Source organism: Sturnus vulgaris, chromosome 2, assembly GCF_052056855.1.
Source record: "Sturnus vulgaris isolate bStuVul1 chromosome 2, bStuVul1.hap1, whole genome shotgun sequence".
In the NCBI taxonomy this organism is placed as follows: Eukaryota; Metazoa; Chordata; class Aves; order Passeriformes; family Sturnidae; genus Sturnus; species Sturnus vulgaris.
In genome coordinates this window covers 111,326,675-111,346,847 of record NC_142244.1, presented here as the reverse complement: position 1 = coordinate 111,346,847, position 20,173 = coordinate 111,326,675, and the positions used below count along the sequence as shown (strand labels likewise).

The window sequence follows — 20,173 nt, the reverse complement described above, 5'->3', positions numbered from 1 at the left end:
TTTTTAACTCCTTCCCTTTCCACATCACAACTTCTAATTAAAGAAACCAATGTCACAGAAAGATGAGTTGTCACACGATCAGATCATCACTGAGGGTGGCAGGACCAGCCTGCACCCCAGCTGGGAGGGTCAGTCCCTCCCTTCCTGGGGGCTAACACTTGTAAGCAAAACAAAACCTGCTTAACTTTGAGAGAGCCGGGGTGAAAGTCTTTGCTGGCTAGACTCAGATTTGTCACCATTTAATTTCCAGGGAGCATTTGCAGACATGGACACTTGTCTCACAACGGGATCTGAAGCTGGGGCAAAAATAATTTCATCACATGCAAAGGTGCAGGTTTTCTCTTCACCTGGCACACTCTCACTGTTCTCTTCATCCCCTCTGCTGTGTCTCCTGAAAGGCTGGTGCTGAGCCAGAGGTGAGAAAAGGCTGAAATTAAAAGAGGATTTGGATTCTTTGTCAAAGCTTATCAGAACTCCGCTGGTTTGCAGTGTGAGGCCACGGCTCCAGCCCTTCTTACGAAACACTGGCTATTTCTGGCTGCTCTTTTCCAGCCTTCCCAATGCCAGCAGAGCTCCCTGCGTGTTCCTGGCGCCTCTCCAGCTGGTTGCTGGCCATGCTGTGCTGCTGAAGCTGGATTGGCATTGTGAGGCGGGGCAGGGAACAAGGGGACCTGGCTTGCTGGTGGGACTGGATTTAAATGCCTGAGATGCCTTTACTCCTGTGGAGGAATAGCAAAGATGGTCACACATGCAGACCAGGCTGTACTTCAGCATGACTGAGGAGTGTAAAGGGCAAAGACAGGTCATTGGAGCCTTAGATAAAGCAACAGTCTGGTCCCACTTCTCTGAACCTGTTTGGAATTCACCTTTTGGAATTGACCTGTTGTTTCTTGCATGAGGATGGGAAGGGGATGCCAGGCCACACAGTAGTGCCTGCTGCTAGAAGCCCTGGTGGTCTCAGTTTTGTGAGCAATCCTCTGCTGTGACTCATGCTCCAAGGGCAGTGCCACAGCCCTGTCCCTACTCCCAGACCATTTCCCACGAGCACAATGTGCTCAGCCTGTTGTCCAGCTGCCCCTGGGGCTGTGTGACAGCAGCTCTCAGGATGCTCCTGGCACAGCGGGCAGGCTGCAGCACAAAGCATGTTACAGACACTTGGATTTGAAAAATGGAGTCCTGGAAGATCCTGGAATCAAATACCTCTGAATTTTGGGGCAGCCTGAGGGGATGTGGAATCCAGCCCTGATTCAGGTCCTTGGGTATATGGCAGCAGCTATAAACGTTCCTAGGATGTGTGCATTACAGTCTGAATGTTAATGTGGCCCTTTTCCTTCAAATGGGGAGAATCCTGGCTATTGCAGAGCAGTGAGTTATTAAAATGGATTGGATTATTATGTATTGGACATAGCAGCAGCTGGGGTGTATGGCAGGGCAGGTAAATATTCCTATCTGAAAGCGTGGCTTCTACCTGTTTATCAATAGAAGCCTATTTCTGACATTTCCACTGGAACAGCTTCATAATAATACCCAGCCTTCTCTGTGGAAGCCCAGATATACAGCAACAGCTCCCAGAATGGCAAATCTGCCTTGTTCTTCCTTTAATTACCTCACTGCTAAGGGAAAAAAAATGACACACTTTTCTTGCAAGTGGAGATTAAGCAGAAATTCAGCTCCAGCTCTAAACTGTGTGGCTCACAGTTCTGATTTTAAACAAATAGTGAAAGAAATACCTTATGCCTAAAGTCAGGAACCTCAGACCATGTGGAAGTTCTCCACATCACTAACTTGATTTCCCAAGGTGATAAGCTTCAGACGGTCGCCTAACCTGATACGAATTATCTGTTAAAAAAAATTTAAAAAGGATAAAAATCCTTTCCAAGACAGATCCCAAAACATGCAAATTTTATTTAGTAGGAGGTCCAGTGGATCTCAGCTGGTGACCAGCACTTTGGGTCAGTGTCAGAGCTGAGAGTGATTTCAGCCAGATCCAGGCTTGCTGGGTGCGTTCTTGGAGCTGTCTCAGACACTGCCCCAGTGTCCAGATCCCCCATGAGCCTGGGCCCAAACTGACCTGTGGCTATCTGGCTTCCAGGCTGAAGGTGGCTTGCATCTAGCCAGCCCTGAGCATGGCCTGTCTGTGTCTGTCCTCCTGGCTGTGTGCTTGCATCAGCCAAAAGGATTCACTCCACAGGAGAACATCTATTTCATATCTGCCTCTGGATCAGACTGTGCTTTTCAGATTTATATGGAGACCAAGAAAGAAGAGTTCTGCTCCTCAGATAAGGGATCCAGAGCTGAATGCACAAGGAACTGAAGATACACCTCTGCTGCTGTCACCAGAATAGTGCAAACACACCCCAAAGAAGCTAAAAATGGTGGATTAAGTTTCACAGCTAAAATATTACAGACTGGAGCTCAGTTGTAGGTTTGCTGCAGAAAGGGACTGAAATACAGTCTTCCATCCTGCTGGACAGTGTCACAGGAGCACATCCCACAGCGATGGAGGTTACTCTGTTCCTGTGTAAACAGCAGCATCCCCTCAGTCAGGGACAGAGTGTGAGGGATTTGACAGCTTTGGGACGAGAACATCACTTGGGGAGGTGGAGTCCCCAAATGAGTGAATAGCTAATATGCTAACATTATTTAATCACTGATTTATATTTAACCACTTCGAGGGCATTTGTGCTCCTCCCCTTGGAGAATGGTCCTTGAGTCCTCCAGTGAATGATACTTGAATTTCCCTTCCCCATAGAGATGTTTCCTCTTGGAAGTGGCTCTGTGAAACAGATAGATATTAATGAATTTTTTAGAAACAATTTCTGCATACATTTTTTCTTGCCAAAGCTGTTTTCTAGTTTTAACTTCAACTGAACGGAATAATCTTGGCTTCTTACAAGCTGCATTTCTCTGCGAATAAATAATTTTCTAGTTCTCCCTCCTTCAGATCTTATGTCCCATGGTATGCTTGGAATATCTCTGCAGAGATGCACGGCATCATTTTCCATATGGATCTGCAATCAGCTCCTTTATCATTTGGCATAAACGACTGAACGAAATTAGCGCCTAGAGGAATTAGAGGAAAGGGACACGAACATTCCTGAGCACCCTCTGTGGGACTCTGCCAGGATCTGGGCACCAGCTCTCACCACAAAGGGTTTCTGGCTCTTGGTGTGTACAACTCTTGCTGCTAGGGCAGTGCTCTCGGCATAGGCAAAGGCCACTTTCCTCTTCCAGCCTTGTCACAACGCCCTCCCTCTCCCCCTGATCAGAGATGTCATCCCGACCAGCCTGCCAGTGTCCTGACAGTGCGGGAAGTCCAGACACAGATGTTCCTCTTGATCCCGGCCTCGCACTTGGCAGCTCAGAGTGCTGGCTCCCTCTGAGACATGCCATTGGGCCAAAACACACACACTGAGTTTTATTTTTAATTCAGAGCTTTTCCTAGCAGCCAAAGTTGTGTAATTCTGCCCTTCCCTTTCCCCTTCCCTCTTTTTTTGACATCAGTGTGTGCTCGGGTTACATCCAGCCTGAGCACGCTGTGCTATGTACCAGTGGCTCTATTTTTACACCTCCTAGCTCAGCTGCTGGCTCTGTGGTTTTTGATGCCGTATGCAAACTGCAAAAAGAAGCACCCGTTGTAGCCCAGAGCCACCCACAGCCAGCAGCTCCTAAAGCCCTGCCTGAGGCTGCTTTGGCCTCTCTGCCTGCCCTAGGCTGCTGCTATGGCTCAGCCGTGGTCACAGGGCTGTCCTGCAGCACTGCTGGCCTCCAGATGGGTCACTCTGGTCAGCACTGTCCCCCGAAACCAGCTCCCAGTGCCTGAGAGTCCCCAGCTCCCTTTGCTGACAAATCCCTCTCCTTGGAATACCTGGGGTAGCTGAGCTTCTCTAGGTCTGTGCTCATCTCCTCTGCAGATGCTTTCTCAAGCATGGCACCCTCTCTGTGATTGCTGTGCAGAGGGGAAAGCTGGGCTAGCAGAGACATCAGATGCTTTTTAAACTTCCCTCCACTCTTCACAGGCTTCTTGAATTATCCTTGCTCTGTAGCAGCCACAGTCACAGTGCAGACACACAGGCACTCAGCCATCCCTCCTCCAAATCTTGGGGTATTTAAGTATTCACCACCCCTTGGGATGCCCAGGATCCACATCTCTCACAACCTTCCAATGCTGTTTGTGCTGTCTGGCTGCCTCTCCAAACCCTGTCTGCCAGTGCTAGGCTGCAGTTTTGGGCTGCACATGCAAGAGGCAGCCTGCCCTGGGCAACCAGGACCACCTGCCTGCCACCCCCAAAGGGAAGTGGCCCCAGCCTCCCTGCCCTGTGCCTGCAGGGCCAGAGACCCCTTGATGTGACACCAGCTTCTGCTGTCGTTGAACTGATGACTCCAAAGTGCTCGGCACAGGGTGGAAAGAAAAAAATGGCAACTGCAATGTAATTAATGCTGTAACAACTTGTTTCCCCCTTGGAGAATTATACCATTAGCTGCTTCAATTGTGCATGAAATATAAATTACATTACTCAGAGGCATCATGTCTAAGCAGATACAATCCTAAGTGACACGGCTTGCCACAGTGTATCATGCTCCCTGGTCAAAATTAACAGAAGCCCGGTTGCCTGAGGCTAGCAGATATTCATTCAGATATCAAAGTTATAACCACGGTAGTTCAACCTCCTTCCTGCCTCAGGGGATTTCCCAGGGGAAAGAAATGAAACCAGGCTCCATCACCTGATGAGAACAGCTCACAGGTTTTAAAATTGCTGGTGTACCCCTGGTAACTTCGTGTTTCGGAGCCTAATGCTTTAACAAACCAGGGATGTTGTAGCATCACCATCCTCACGCACGCCTCTTATTTGTGTGTGCCTGATTTCTGTTTGCTGCAGTCAAAATCTGACCAGGATGATGGTGCTAAACCTTACAGGGATGGATAGCAAGGACCTGGCAGGAGGGCTGCTGAGCTGCAAAAGGAACCCAGAGACAGGAATCTCCCCCTCACACTGAACCAGGACCATTTTCTGGAGACAGGAAGTTTCAGTTCTTGGCTGCTCTAATTTCGGGGTTAGCAGCTGGCTAGAAGACGCATTTTATTCTTCTCCAACTCCCATCTGTAATGAATGACTGCAACCCCGCAGCCTCGATTAGCTCTGTTTGTGAAGAATAATTTGCTCCACTGTTGGAATAGCATCACAATTTTTTCCCCTAGTCACTTAAAATGGACCCTTATAGCTGCAAACGTGAAAACAGAAAGGGAACTGCAGTTATTCTTCCCTGCCTTTGGAATAGCTTTTGCCTTAGTTTGCTTTTGCAAAGTGGAAATCCTAAATAAATCTCTTCCTTGGGGAAAAATATGGGGAGAAAAGGACAGTCTTGACAGTCACAGAATGAGAGAATATTTCTGTTTCACTGCTTTCTGGCATCTCATTCCCTAGTCTGTCTGTACATCCAGGGTTGCCCCATCCTAGGCGCAGAATCTGGCACTAGCCCTTGAACTCCATACAATTGGTGATTGCCCAATCCTCTCATTTGTTGAGATCTGTCTGCAGGGCCTCCCTGCCCCCCACGCAATCAACAGCTCCTCTCAGTTTTGTATTATCTGCAAATTTGCTCAGTGTCCCTTCCACTCCTGCATCCAGGTCATTTATAAAGATGTTGAAGAGCACAGGGCTGAGAATGAAGCCCTGCAGAACCCCACCTGTGACAGGTCACCAGTCTGATGTCACCATTCACTGTAACCCTTTGTGCCCAACCTGTGAGCCAGCTGCTCACACATCACATTGTGTGTTTATCCTGCTGTGGGCTGGACATTTTGTCCAGAAGGTTTCTGTGAGAGACAGTGTTGAAAACTTTACTGAAATCCAGAAAAATTAGATCAACTGGCTTCCCTTGATCAGCTAGGTGGGTTACCTTGTCATAAAAGGAAATCAGGTTTTTCAGGAATTTCCTCTCATGAAGTAGTGCTGGCTGTGGCCAGTGACTGGGATGTCTTTTGAGTGGTTTTCAACACCTCCCAGAATAATCTCCATAGCTTTTCCAGGCACTGAAGTGAGACTGACAGGCCTGTAGTTCCCAAGGTCCTCCTTCTTGCCCTTCTCAGCCAGCATCTGCTGAAACACGGCCAAATCCTGCAAGATGTTGTGTGCTTCTGGCTCCCATTTAAATCAAAGGGAAATGAGGATGCTTGACACTTTCAAGGCTTTTTTGGCATTTCAACATTTCATCATAGCATTGCCTCTGGACCACCAACAGAGCCATGACAGGTATTGGTTGTGATCTCCCATGGTGGGGAGCTGATGCTGTGGAGAAGGCTCAGGCTAGGTACCACCCACAACACATACTTTCTGAGTTGCAAAAACTGCAGTGCCATTTTCTTTGCAGGGCCATGTATGTGTGGGTTTTGCCAGCAGCATTATGTGCAGGGCAGTGGCTCAGCATCAGAGTGAACAATAGGTGTTGATAGGTCTTATCCTATGCAGCTTTGATCTTTTAGTTCCCTTGACCTCTGCTCCTCAGTAAAGCATGAAGAGTGCATGAGAAGTACCTTGCTCTAAACTGGAAAACCTCTCTATCAGAGGAAAGAAAATGATCTTGGTCCAAATTGACTTTGGAAGGAAACGTTGTTTTCTCAGTCTCTTGTCTGGCTCAAAATCCCCAGAGTGAAAATTTCTTTGCTCAAGAGAAACTGTTACTAAATTCAGTCAAAAAGTAGAACTGGGGTATTTTCAGAAGGAAGACTCATCCCCTTTTCTATTTTTGAGTTTTGAGTCAAAGTGCAAGATACCTGATTTTAGAAGAAGAAAGCATCTAATACAGAAGCAAAATCACTGCTAAGAACTTTGCCTCCTGAAACACAAATTGCCATCGGGGTTCAGTTCAGGGGAGATGCATCCCACTGCTGGTGTACTCCGTGTAACCACAGCACGAGGGTTTCCTGCTTTCCTGCTCATGGCTGAACGTTGTACCTGTGGATGTGCAGTCACAGGGAGCTGAAGGCTTTAGTTTAATAATGGGGCAATCCCAGAGCACAAATGTAATGCAAGCTGCAACAGTGGCACCCTGTGTGGGGGAAGACCTGGACTATGGCTGTATCTCTGACAAACAGAAAGCATTGCCAAATGCTGAAATGCCGGGAAACCTCTTCCTTCAAGCCCTCACTGACTTCTCTGCAGCAGCCAGAATGGTGGCAAAGGTTTCTGAAGAAAAGGAAAGAAAGATAAAGAGAAAAGGGGATTTTCAGCAGCATTATTCTAGAAGAGGCAGGTACCTGACTTGCCACATGCATCTGGAGAAGCCCCCCCTGCCCCCACGGCAACAGCCAATGCAAATACACCTAAACACGTCAATATTCACAACACAGTCCTTAAAAAAATAGCTGAAGGAAATCAAACATGCTGCTTCCTGAGAAGACTGGGGAATATACATTCCCAAGTGCTGAGCAAGACCATCCATTATACATTTCTGTCTATTCCACCGACTGCCTGCACATCCCCCACGTGCCTAGACAGGACAGATGCCCTGATTCTGTATCCAGCACAAGAGAATTGCATCCAGCAAGGAGGCATCCCTAGATCTGTGGGTTTGCTCTCCTGAAATGTTAAAATGCCAGCACTCTTTCAGGAATCATTTTCTTGGCAAGGGAAGATCTTGACTGTCGATTGCACTTCGGCAGCAGCCAATATAGGAAGTAGTGGTATAAATTCTCCTTCTCATTAAATGTGTCTGTCTGACTGATGGACGCCAGTAGAATTACACAGCGGATCCAGATTTGTGGGTCTGACAGTAATAAACCAAATTTTCATATAGAATACATGTCTCAGAGGGGTGTCGGACATGCTTTATTTCTGTGAGTTATAGGCACTGCGTGACACAGGAACAGTGCTGGGCACCACTGAGTGGAACAGTCACCGACACCAGCCCAGCCCTGATGAGCAGAGCAGTGACCTCTCATTCACACACTGCCTTCACTGCCCGAGAGACAGGCTCATCCACTGCTCCTGCTTATCCGAAAAACCTTTCACTCCAAAAAACCTGCCCTGTGTGCTGTGAGACACTACAACACTGCTGCAGCAGCCTTGGTAGGAATAGGCAGAGAAGGGAAAACCGGGCACAAGGAACATCTGAGCTTCCCTCCTGAATTCACCATTGCTTCTCCAACCCCTGGTAACCTTTCCACAGAGCCTCCTCAACCAGGCAGGCAGCCAGGAAAGTGCTGCAAAGGTCAGGGCACTGGCCTCTTTTCCTTATAAAGCAAGAGCAAGCCAAAGGTGTAGGTGTTGGGTCTGGGGTGTGGGGGGGGTCATTGTACAACCGTGAGGCAGCCAGGACACCCAGAGCTTTGTTTTCCAAATTGCTACAGCAACGACCAGGGTTAGATACCAGAGCTGTTAATTCATCAGCATGGCTGCCAGTGGTGGAGTGGTGCCAGAAGGAAAGGTCTGCAAATTTTCCCAGTACGACTATTTATCAATACTGCTCTCTGTCCTGCTGCTTCAAGTGGGTTAATAAAAGACGTAAAATATTTCCTTGTCTTACTTTTGCACTTTGAGCTTCTGTTTTGCACACAAGGCTCTTTTCTGCTCTCTTGTCTCAACTTTTTCCCAGCAACCTGTCTCAACTTTTTCCCAGTAATCTCTTTCACCCTGGTCCCACACAGCCACCCTGCTGACCCTTCATTCTGGGGTGTGAGGTCTGCAAGCCCAGGGGGCTGTTTTGGACTGTTCTCTCTGTTCAGTCTCTCTCCCAGGCACTAGATAACACTCAGGAAACTCTGTGCCAGCTCCTACCCACTGGCTTTCCTTGCCATAGCCTTAATTTCTATCCCTGAACTGTCAAGCTGCTGAGCCCCATCCTAAAAGTGCCTTCCATGCCCCCTTCTACACCATGTGAGCATCTCTGGTCCAACAACCTATTTTCTGCCACGGTTGTGAGCTCCTCTTCTGCCTTGGATTACTGCAAGAGAATCAGCCAGCAGCAGCTTTGCTTTTAAAGCCCTCTTGAAAGCGTTTTCTTCCCCACTGGAAGCGTCAAAGGAAATTCCTCTTGATGAGGTTGCTGGCCCTGGAAAATCAGCTAGGAGCATGCCAAGCAGAGGGCTCTGGTAGGTCTCATGTTTCAGGACTAATCCTGGGGTCCATGGTGGAGGAAGGTCCTTGGGAAGGTGGCCGAGTGGTTGGGCTGCTGTACCCCAGGAGCCCTTGAAAGAGGATTAGGTCAGCGCACTGAACAAATGGAGGGCGTGCAGAAAGCCCAGTCATTTTGGGATTGCTCACCACAGCTGCAGACAAAGAGATGAGAAGAGGGATTTAAAAGATTATTCTGAATGCAGGCCAGACTTCAGGAGAGCAGCTAGCTGGCAATGGGATTGCAGCTCCCTCCTGCCATGCTCGATCCAGCCAGACTGTGCTCACGGATGGGACTGGGCACGTGTGATTATAGGGAGATAGGGGGTCCTATTTGCTATTGGATCTGGTTTTTTGGGCAGTTTCTGAGTTGATTCCAGTCCTATTATTATGTTTGTTTAGGCTAATATTTGCCAAGAAGTCCTCCCTCACTCCCAGCCTTTCTTTCCAGAAGTGCCTTTGGGGTTTCCACACTGACAAGGCTCTCTCAGGAGCTGCAATAAGTATTTACCCCCATGCTGGGGCTCCATCTTGCCTCAATTATTTGGAAGATTTTGCTGTTCCCAAAACGGTGACCTTTCTCAGCCTTGGGGCTATATGGGGTTTTATATTGTGCTTTAGGATTTGCATTTTTATTTACTATATGTTTCATTGGACAGCTGTTCTCAAGCAAAGATTTTTTAATGCTTTGGAGGAGATTTCCTCAGTATCCCCTCTTGTCCATGTCCTTTAAAAGTAATATTTGATAAAACTAAGCTGTTTTTTATGCATTCCCCAGTTGATTTCCCAGACTGATCGCATGACTTCTAATGCCTTATTCCCTTCCCCACATTCTACATTATTCCTACAGGCCATACAGTCTGCTGCTCTACCTGTAGTGTGATAACAGACATCTGAAAAGAGAGGAACCAAGAGGAAAAAAAAGAGAATATTGTATATATCAAAATCACAAGCCCTTCCCCTTAATTTCTTGTTCAGAGAACCAGCAGCAGTCATTTGCCAGATAAAAGCCATATATTACAGCACTTCCCAGAGATGCCTGTGCTGCTGCTCTGGAAAACCACACTGAGCTAAGACTCATTAAAAATCTCTTGGCAATTTCAGATTTTACACTGAATAAAAGGTCATGATTCCCTCATGTCAACAAAATCCATTTCTGAGTATTTCAATGTCCAAGGAGGTTGAGACTCAGGCTGAACCAGCCCAAGCCCTCACAGAGTGTGAGTGTCTGTGTCCCAGTCCTGAGCCAAGCAGCAGTGCCAGGCAAATTACCTCTGTGAAGTTCAGTCAGAATTGTGCTCTCCTGTGCACAGCAGTGAAGAATTTCTCCTTTCATACTCCCTCAGAAGCAAGGAAAGATCCACAAACACCTCATTCCCATTTCAACCAGTGGTGCCTCCAGCACAGGGCATTGATTCCCTGAGGTATTGTCTGCTCCTTCCTTCCTGCAGCCTTCCCTCTCCACTTTCCCACTGAGACGTGGTCACTGTCTCATCCCGTGGGAATCAGTGATTCTTGGGTGTTTTCCTTTGGCCTTCAATTTGAAGGATCTGAAGCTCAATCTTAAGAATATGGTGCTATACTGTTGTTTTGGGGCCTGAGTGTTCAAGATGCAATGCAGATCCAGCAAAGTCACAAAAGTTCACATCGATGAAGCTGAGAAGATGCAAACTTTATCACTGGTGGACACGGGAACCTTGCCACCTAGTAAAGGTGAGTTCTAAATCTTTTCCAAAAATCCAAGAGGAAAGGCCTGTTTATTGAATAAAACCTTTATAGAAGAACAAGGGAGGGATGAGATGGCATGGGTTTGCCCTTGAAATAGTTGATGTGATGTTGGTCTGATAGAGATAAAGTGATTTTACTGACATTTGCTCTTCCTTCTCACATCTTGCAGGAGTCAGACAGCTGCGACTGGAGCTGCAGGATATTGAAGGACTTGGCAAATACCATTACCTAAATATGGATGCATATCTAATTTCTGGTTCATTCCAGCCTCTAAGGGAGAAGTGAATTTGGTTTCCTACTGCACTTCCTGTACTTAGTGGGAAAATGGAGGCTGCCATCACAGAGCAGAGTCAGATCACCATCCTAAAAGAGGAGGTGGCAGCCAGCACCAGCCAAGGCAAGCAGAGGTCATTGCCTCCTGACCCTGGCCATGAGTACTTCAGGTATTTCTGTGGCCCCACACTTCCCTGCTGATGTTCCTCCTCCAGCAAAGGCTTCACAGAGGTGGGGAGAGAGGGTCTGGACAATCCTCTGAGGATAAACAAATACACCAGCACCCCCAAAGCCTTTGTTGCCTGTATGTGGGGCAGGAAGGGGTTGATGGTGCAGTGTACAAGAGGGATGTAGGATCATGGCAGGAGCAAGCACAAAGAGACAAGGAGGAAAAGGTGACACTGAGAAGCAAAAGGAGATGAGAGGGACCAGGACTTTAACTCTGGGAGAGAGAGTGTGAGGAAAAGGATTTGCTGAAAGCTACATGGCACCTGGGAAGGGAAAGAGCCACAGAGGTAGCCCAGGGGTTGAAAAGCACTCTCCTCTTCTCTGTTTAGTGTCTCTTTTGGACTGAGTCCAAACCTGAGCACTTTGCAGCTCAAACACACCCACGCAGTGTTAGCTAAGCTTGTGTAAAGCTAGATCCAAACTCCCCAGTGCTGAGGATCAGATAGCTCGGGCAGATGGCTAAATATAGTGGTGATGAGTGTCCAACTTCAGGGCACCTTGCTGCAGAGCTCATGCCATGTGTGCCAACAGCAGCATTTTCTCTGCTCACACTTTCCCTCAAAGGACATTTTGGCCCGGCTTGCATTGGCATCCCTCAGATGTTTTGGAAGCATGAGAGGCCATGGTAAGGAAAATGGGAAGGGCCAGGAACAGGAGGAGTTGTATATTGGGTGAAGGAGAATTGTGCTGATGTCTCAGGCTGACAACCCATTCCCACCTGACCCAGCCAGTTCTGGAAAGTGTGTGGTCACACTTCCCAGTGTCCTGAGGCAAGCTGAGCTCCTGAGAGGGTGGTGGCAGGCATCAGTGCTCCCAGGATTCCAGACAGCTGGAGGCTGGAGTCCTGGCATGGCTGCTCACCTGGGGGGTGCACTTCCCACCTCCTCTCCTGGCACTCAGGAAGGGGGAATTTATGATCCTGACCTTCTTCCTGCTGTCAGATCAGCTGATGAAAAAGTACTATCAAGGAATTGATTAGAGACTGGTCCAAATCACTGCTATAAATCCAAATGCCCCCAATCAGAAATTCCAATATAAAGCTAGATTTTAACATCGACCCTATCTATAACAGGTCAAATCTGGATTCTCAGTTTCCTCTAGAAGAGTTTAGTTAAACTTTTTTGAGTCTAGCTCCTAAATACATTAATAGCAGCAAGTGAATTTGTGATCTCCAGCACTTTGAGAGTTAATAGAGAATAAATGGACACTTTCAAATAGATTCAGGAGGTCTGGCCATAAATCGTCGATATGATAAAAAGCAAATATAAATTTTCAAAAAAATTTAACCTTGCATGGTGTATAAAGAGAATACATAATATTCTTGAGCATAAATACATCTCAAATCAAGCCCATTGTGTATACACAGAATACATAATGGGTTTGCTTGAGACATTTACCTAAAGCTGAGGCTAAACTGGTGATCTTTTTATGACCAATATAGTTCTTTGCAGCTTCCTCCATGCATGTGTGTATATAATTTTCCAGGCACAGTACAGACAGTCCTTGAGTATATGTAGATCTGCAAGGTGTACATAACACCTCTCTTCCATGGCAGGCCCTGGAGTCAGTGTGGAAGAGGCTCACACAGCTGGGGAGGACAGAGCCTGTGGGCAGAAGGCTGAAATGAAGAGGTACACAAGCCAGCTGGAAGAAATGGAAAGGAAAGACAGGGCATAGGCTGGAGTTCCTGTCAACTTTACCTGACAACTTAGGACAGGGATGAGAGTCAGCAGCAGGAGCCACAGTGACCAGATAAATCTCAAGCACTCCAGGTCTAGTCACAAGAAGGGGAAAGATGTGGTGGCTGCAGGACACACAGATAAAGTCACTGCCCTGTTTTTACACATGACACCATGCCCCTGGCACAGCACAGTGCTGAGCCATGCACTTCAAGCCAGCACCTCCAAGGCTGGGCAACAGCCTGCAGGGCGTATTGCCCTGACATGCTGATCAGAAGTGCTGATCCAGGCTGAGGGAAAGAAGCTGTATTGGAACTGACAGCACTAATGACCTCTGTCGTCATTCACCTGCACAGCGAATGGCTCATGATGAGATGGAGAGGGCTCTGCCTGCTCAGAGGCTGCAGGGAGCAGCAGTGCAGCTGACCTGAGGAGGCAGAGATCATGCTCCTGTGTGTGCACATGCTCGTGCACACAGACACCTCCTGAGCATGCTGTCTCCTGGCCTGGTGTGTGTCACATCTGCAGGTCAAGAGTTCAAGTCAGATAATCAGACTGTTATTATTATGTTTGACTTAGTGTAGGGTTCACTGGCTGTGCCCACGTGGCAGGGCTCTGCTATCAGAATAAACAATTGTACATCTTAAGTTGTACATCTGCATGAGAAGTGGTTTCCCACCATCCCCTGTATGTCTTGTTTGAAGCAAAACGTGGGCAGCTGAGAGGGGGGAGGCAGAAATTGGTTCCAGCACCTCCTCCTGCCAGCACTCAGAGGTCTGGAACTGTTGGTCACACCACAGGACCCACCTGCCTATGTGGGGACAGAGCCATACAGGGTGTGTGAGTTTTCTAAGGACATCATCACTCACTAGGAATGTCTGTGGTAAATCCTTCCTTAAAAAGGAGAGAGGTTGGTTCCTCAGTGCTGGCCTCTTGCTTGAAGTCTGCTGCTTCTTTAATGTTAGCAAAATCCATCTCACTTCTATACCAACACCCTGTAAATACAACTGCAATTCACAGGAAGCCAGCGTGCACCAGAACAGCCATGCTGCACACAGAACACTTACTTCAAGAATTATATTTATTCCTTGGTTCCAGTCACAGGCCAGAGAGCAGGTTTATGAAAGGTTAATGCCCCCTTATATGGCTGCTGTCAGTTCTTACTTCCTCCAGAAGCACATTTTAGTCTTTCTCCTTCCACTCCCTCCTCTCCTTCCATCCCAGAAAGGCAACTCCAGGAACACGAGGGGGAAGGAGGGAGAAAATTATTCCAGTGTCCCCAGCTGATCCAGGCAGTGCAAGTGTAGTAGCACCAGAGGCATTAGAAGTGCTGGGACTGCTCTCACTGACCCGTGGCTTCTGGCTCATGGTTTGGCCAGGTTTACTCCTCCAACAAGTCCCAGCAGTGGCAGTCCTCATCTGAAGTCCAAGTGTAGATTCCAGATCCAGTTTTGCCCTCTGACAGAGCAGCCCTGGGCTCCTTCAGTGACACAAGCTGTTCTCCCCAGGTTTTGAGGGATGTCCACGTGAAGATCTTCTTCATGCTCAGGTGGATATGGAGCCATCCTGGTGATTGCAGAGCTTGTTCCTTGGGACCACACCTGTGTGTGTGTAGGTGTACATGGCAAAGGAATAAACACTTCTACAAACTTCCCCCCTTAACCCTTACTTTCCTCACTTGTCTCTCCCAGGTGACATTAATAGAATTTGACATTGTGGCATGACCCATTAGTCATCCTGCCAGACTGGTAATTTGGTCAAATGACAAACTTTCAATCATTTGAACAAATGGCTGTTTCACTAGGGCATTTGATCAAATGATTAAAACTAAAAGGCATTTGGCCACATGACTGAAGATGTGATCATGGCTCTGGGCAGGTGCCGGAGCAGATTTTTATAAAACAATCAGACTGGAGTACAATTCTTCATGCACCAGAGCTTCAATATGAGCAGGTCCTGCCTGCTGCTGATGTTATGAAGGAATGTGGATTTCCCTGCCTTCTCCCTCCTTGTGACCTCTCCCATGTTCAGTGTGCCTGGCTCTGATCCTGAAGGCACAGGAGCCTTCCAAGCCCTCTGCCCATGGGAGATGGGCTGGGAGAAGGTTGGTCAGTGGTGAGGTGGGACGATGCAGGTGGGAGGAGGGAGGGGCAGCATGTCCATGGCATGGTGCCCCTGGGAGTGACCACCTGGCCACATATGGCCTCAGAGTATTCTGTGTCTGCATTAAATGTCCTTGGAGGGGAGGGCATCACAACAACCCAAAGGAAGGGTTGGGGTCCTGCTGCTCTGCGTGGGGAGCAAGCACGGAAGGACCTGCAATCCCTCCCTCTCATGTGCAGTGGAGAGTCTCTGGGGAAATCGGCAACCAGAGGTGTGTCTAGGGTTTGCTCTCTCCCTCAGAAATCCTCCTGGGCAATTTGTCCATTCCTAGCCTGTCCCAATTATTTATGGCAGCAAGATAAACACTTTCCAGGCAGAGAGGGGACCACAATCTCTCTTCTGTGGAGCTGACAAGCTATGACTGGAGAGAGACAATGTTTGTGGTGAAGAGCTTCCTGTAGCTACAGAGAGGTCAACAGGATGCTTACCAAAAATGAGATTCAGTTCATTGAATTAATGTAGTTGAAGTAGGGAGCACAGAATATACAAGTGGAGAGAGGACTAAAGCTTTTAAGCAACAAGCACTGTAATGCATTTAAACAGTATTCCCAAATCACTACACTTGATGCTTTTGCCAAAAGCTAAACCCCCTCCCAAGCCCCAGAATACAATAAAACAACGTAAAAGGGGCTATTTCCTGACCAGACTCATTGCCCAGCCACTGTACAGATTTTCCTGCACATTCACAAGAAATGTGATCTTTGTATGCTGTTGCTGGGGGTAGGCCTGGTCCTCAGAGGGATGGGAAAAGTGTGTGATTGCCGGATGAAAGCAAAAAGGAAGCAACTCAGCCAGCAAAAACCCCGGAGGTGTTTCCACTGCTTACCGCATTTGGAAGACCCAACAAAACTATGCCTCTCTTCCTATGGCTTTTGAGGGCAATTTTCAGCCTTCCCTTTTAACATAAGAACACAAAAAAGGTCTCACTGGGTCAGACGAGCAGCCTGGCATGCCCAGTGCTCTGTCTTAAGCAATTTAAGGAGAGAATGTGAGCCTAAACACCCCCTGTGGCTCCACTCCCTCCACCCATCCAGCAACACCCACACCCGTGGATGTGTTAAGGGTGATGAAGGGCACATCCCTGTCTGTTCCTTTCCTTTAATATCTGTTTACAGCCCTGTCAGCCATGACCATGTCTAATTCTTTTCAACAAAAGGAAAGGAGAGATCTCAGCCTCAAACTCCCCTATTTTATATTATGTCCAGTAAGCTGTATTCCAAAACAGCCATTCCAAACATTCATACAGGGGGACAAGGTCAGGGAGTGCTCCAGGCTGAGGGCTGCCTTCTCTTGGTGTCCATAGTGCACAACCTAACAGGATCCCTGTCATGATCAGGAGCTCTCAGGAGAGTGGAGGAACAAAGACAGCTACATTCCTCTCCACTCTGAGTACTTTTGTGTGCCCCTTTTGGGGAAAGCCTTTTCTTCTTTTTTTTTTTTTTTTGTTTTGTTTTAGTCCTTTCTCTGCAGATGTACATGACAAGAGGCTTTTAACTAAATGGTTGGAAGTTTTTATTTGTCGGGGGATTGTGAGATTTTCATTTGGGTAAATGAGTGAAATCTTCAGCCACTTGACTGACAAGAGTGTTTGGGGAGAAGGAAAGCCTTATATGCTGGAATAATTTGATGAATCTACCATCAGAATGACTAAGATGTAGATCCCCACGTATGGGAACTCCTTTCTGACTAATAAATAATGCTGTCTCACTTGCCCTACCAGGGTAATGGGGGAACTCATTAATTACTGAGTCTGCATAGCCTGGAAATCAGAAGATGTTAGTTAAATACTAGCTTATCTTTTAAAGCAAAAGGCTGTGTTTGGTTTGAAGCTGGTGTGGTTTTTTGGTAAAAGCACAACCAGGATTTTGTCCTGTGATGAGGTTATTCACACAGCTACTTGAGGCAGGTATAAATCTTATGGGCTGTGCATGGAACAGGAGAAATCTACTCTATGCAAAATTAATGTTGGGCTGGCCCAGCAGAAGCAGCTCACGTAGCAAAGGTGAAGTGCACAGTCTTAGGGGGAAGCTGTGTGCCTGCCCACCTGGTAAATTTATGTCTTTCACCTCTAGAACTTCAATTCATGCACAGTGTGAGGTTGTAAGTGAAATGAATTTATTGATGCCAGTTCATTCCCTAATGGGTAACAGTTCATGTCACAAAATCAGCACAGATAATTTGTCATGATTGGAAGTCTCTTATAAAGAGAGGCTCCAGCGTGCAGGGGTATGGAGGAATTAGTTGCTGGCCCCTGGGAGAGATGGCAGAGCTTGATAGAGAAGCTCATGCTCCAAAGAGGAAACAGAGGTAATAACTAACCCTCCCTCCCTGCCCCTCAGCCCCTCGTGAACTGCGTCAGAGAAAGTTCCTGTGCTGCAAGTTCAACAGTAATGAAAAACAGGCCTCCCTCACATTATACCTCATCCTAGGATGGCAAGGAGATGCAGTGCTTATGTTACATCAACACTAAAGTCAGTGGGAAAACAACACCAGCAGAGCAAAACAGAGGCAACAGAATGTGTTTGCAGCTGTGCCAAGAAGGAAACGTCACCTAATGACCCCCAAGGGGTTACTGCAGGGGAGATCCTGCTGGCATCTCTGGTGGGTCTTGTCACTGTTCCAGCAGCACTCTCAGTCTCTGAGCTTAGCCTGGGGAAACTGGTCTTTCACTCCCCTCCTTGGCCTCCCTTTCCATCCCTCAGGACAGAGCAGCCAGGAGATGCTGACGCATACTGCAGATTCCTGAACAGGGGAATGCCCCAGAGCTGCCTTCAAGTATTTCTCCTCAACTAAAATCCTCAAAATCCACCAACTGATTTGTATCAAATTGCCTGGGAGTGCCTGTGGGAAGCATTTTGGATCACTGCCTGTGAAAACTTCTTGTTCTCTCTAGGACATAGTGGTCACACGAGTTTCACCTTGCTCACACAGGCTGGAGGTGGATCTGCCAGGATCAGGGGCAGCACAAGGACAATCACATCAGCTAAGGTCCTTGGAGAGCTTGAACTGGACAGATCTCACCACAGACTCTCTTGTGCCTCTTCCCAGCCTGTGCAGAGCCATGTGGCTGTCACCATGTGTGCCCTAGAGCCAGAGTGGCCAGGGTGGTTCTTCATGACACTGCCTGGCCTCTGCCAGGGCAGGGATCTGTGACATCAGGATGCTGTTTGTTGTCCCATTTACTGTTCAATTCCCAGCAAGTGACCTTTTGAGGTGAAGTCACTCTGGTAAAGCTGCAGTAAAAAAAGGAAAGAAAAAAACCAAGAAAGGATCATTATGTACCTGATCAACTGATTTTCTGAAAAGTTAGAAGGTGCTGGGAAAGAAAGAGTGAAATGCACATTCCACCCAGTGCCACCTTACATCTTTGACTCCAGTGCTTTGCTTGACCCAAGGAGGAGAAGCATTACAGGAGGAAAAAAATTCCTGTAAGATTCCCAGTCTCCTCTCACCAAAAGTTACTCATAGAAGAGATTACTAGAAACTGTTCTTCCTGTGCCCTGGGAAATTCTGTATTCAAAAATGAAGGAAACAAGAAAATAAAAAACCCAGCCAAGGAAACAAGCCTCAGTCAAATTTGATTCCAAAGGAGAAGGAATATGAAGATAGAAATCTGTGTCTACTTCAGGGCTGAAGTAGGAATTCCCTGAGACTTCACAGAGTAGGCTGCTCTCTCCAGAGCATTTCCAGGGCCCAAAAGCTGGCCAGGAGGTCCAGCAGCCAGGAAGCCCTGGGATGTCCCTCTGCCAAGGAGCCAGGAGACTGGGGCTTGGCAGACTCTATCTCCTGCTTGCCATCTCCCCACCAGCCTGCCAGGTGGGCTGCTCTGGGGGGAGGTAGAGAAGCTTTCAAAAAGTGCTTGGCAAGGAGGATGTCATTCTGCATCTGCCTGGCTTCTGGGAGGATCTCATCAAAACTGACACATTTCCAGTGTGTTTCCATGCTGGTGTATTAGATTTTGCAATGCCAGAGGAGCATGCCAGAAAATTGCTGACTGGCTGTACTGTGCACACTGAGAGCCAGCAGCTCTCAGCTGCAGCCCCGTCCATCTGCCCAAGGAGCAGCTGAATAAGGGATGAGGAGACTACCAGACAAGCATCCCTACAAAATGGAGTGGCAATTGACCTCCTACTGCTTGCCCACGGACATGGCTGCCAGGACTTTGAGGAAATGTGCTGCTTCAACCTCTCCTCACACTCGAAATCCATGCAAACATCCCGAAACTGAAGGAACAAGTGAAGGACTTAAAAGTAGAAAACTACCCAGAGTGGGTCAATGAACTTTTCGGACAATGAAGATTAATGGAATGAGTTTCATCTTTGGTTGAAGGTGTTTTGTGGATTTTTGTTGTGATTCTAATTGTGTTATTTATGTTTTCATGCCTTTTTTGTTGCTTTAAAAGAGCTGTTGGGGAGGCCTTCTTACTAAATTCAGAAGGGAGAGTTGTGGAGGTTGATGGGGCAGCCCTGCCCTGGAGGGTTGCCCCTTGAATGAGATGTCCCTCGAATAGGCTGTGATTAGCTTATCTCAACCCTCTGGAAAGATGTTCCTTAGGTTGGCACATCTTTTCTGATCATGTTGAGCTATCCCCAAAGGCTTCAGTGATCCCACCGTGCCTTAGTACCCATGTTAATCCTTTGTAACCCATTGGTCTTTCCCCCTTGCTCTCCCCCATAAAAACCCCAGTTTTTCCCCGGTTCTCCTGGGAGCTGTTGTCCCTGGCTCCCTTCACAGAGCTGCTGGTTAATAAAGGGATCTCTGTGGAATCGCTGTACGATGCTCCTGTCTCTCTGTCCCTGACTCAGCCTGGGGTAGCCTCACAGGCAAAGCTGAAATCACTGAGCTGAAATCACTGAGAGCTGATCACTTGTGGCCATGGCCACCGTTTGCTGAGGTTTTAGAAGGCTGTAGACCCCCTTAGAAGGCAGTTCCTTGTGGGACCCTCTCTCTGAGAAGGTTAGCAGCTTCCTGGGTCTGGAGCATCAGATC

The 20,173-nt window shown here is 47.7% G+C and overlaps 1 long non-coding RNA gene across 2 annotated transcripts; it reads left to right on the top strand.

Annotated features, from left to right (window-relative positions):
• Positions 1-835: 835 nt before the first annotated feature.
• Positions 836-19,941, top strand: LOC148224966 (uncharacterized). 2 transcript variants are annotated; one of them, XR_015801828.1, is made up of 3 exons: positions 836-10,826; positions 11,011-11,284; positions 17,524-19,941. It is a non-coding gene; the product is annotated as an uncharacterized LOC148224966 (long non-coding RNA). The 2 variants fall into 2 exon arrangements; XR_015801829.1 differs by lacking the exon at positions 17,524-19,941 and adding an exon at positions 12,898-15,285.
• The last annotated feature ends 232 nt before the right edge of the window (positions 19,942-20,173 follow it).